We start from the raw sequence: 966 nt of genomic DNA on the forward strand, positions 1-966 counted from the left end.
ATTAAATTGTTCTAATTTTAGTACTTAGTAAAATTTAGATCAATTCTCTATGGGGTCGATACTTTGCTTGCTTATATACTATGTATTCGATACGTATACTTGCGTAGTAGAATTTTAACTGACACATAGTCATTATAAGGCTTATAAAGAGTTTTATTTTCTTTCACCAAATACATCCATTTTTCATAAAATTTTTCTTTTGTTCAACACTTCATTCTTTTTCTTCCCTTTTTCTTTTCTTTTTACTTAATATTACAAACTTAAACTTATTTCTTTTATTACGTAGTAAAATGAATACAATCATACTTTTGATCTTTTATTACTTTTCATGTTTACTATTTTTTTTTTCACTATCTAGCTTATTACACTTCCTAAATTGACATATGCACTTAGGAATGAGGAATGTAAAAATTGAAAAATTTTTATGTAAGGGTCTAGGTTACTAATTAAGTGTTTAAACAAAGAAAAGGTTACATTAGGCTCAAAGGAGAATGCTAAGGATAGATATATAGCAAGGTTAGCTCAAAAGGTTTAAATGGTCCAAAGATGGCCTAAATAATCTCCTTAACTATGTATAGCCTATGATTAGCTTTGAGAGAGAATTAAACAAATTCTAGAATTCAAGCCATAATTCAAAATTTCACATTCACATAAACCTTCTCTAAATATGTACCACGATTCTAAGAAAAAGACATGGTGTTCAAATTGTAGAAGTCTCATCTTAACAATGAAGCTTAACACTAGAATTTCCATAATACTCAAACAATATTCACATGTTTCAAAGAATAAAAATAAGAATATAACTAAATTTTCATAAGTGGATAGGTAAATTAAAAGAAATTGGCACAATTAAATCTAGTTCAAGTTCTTAAAACATCATTAAATTAAATGATAAATAACTGAACTAACTTAAGAACTAAAACCATAAAGAAAACAAATCTTAAAAACTAAAAATCCCCCCCCCCC

Source organism: Theobroma umbraticum, unplaced genomic scaffold (assembly GCF_002168275.2).
Source record: "Theobroma umbraticum cultivar Fairchild unplaced genomic scaffold, ASM216827v3 scaffold_146.0, whole genome shotgun sequence".
Lineage (NCBI taxonomy): Eukaryota > Viridiplantae > Streptophyta > Magnoliopsida > Malvales > Malvaceae > Theobroma > Theobroma umbraticum.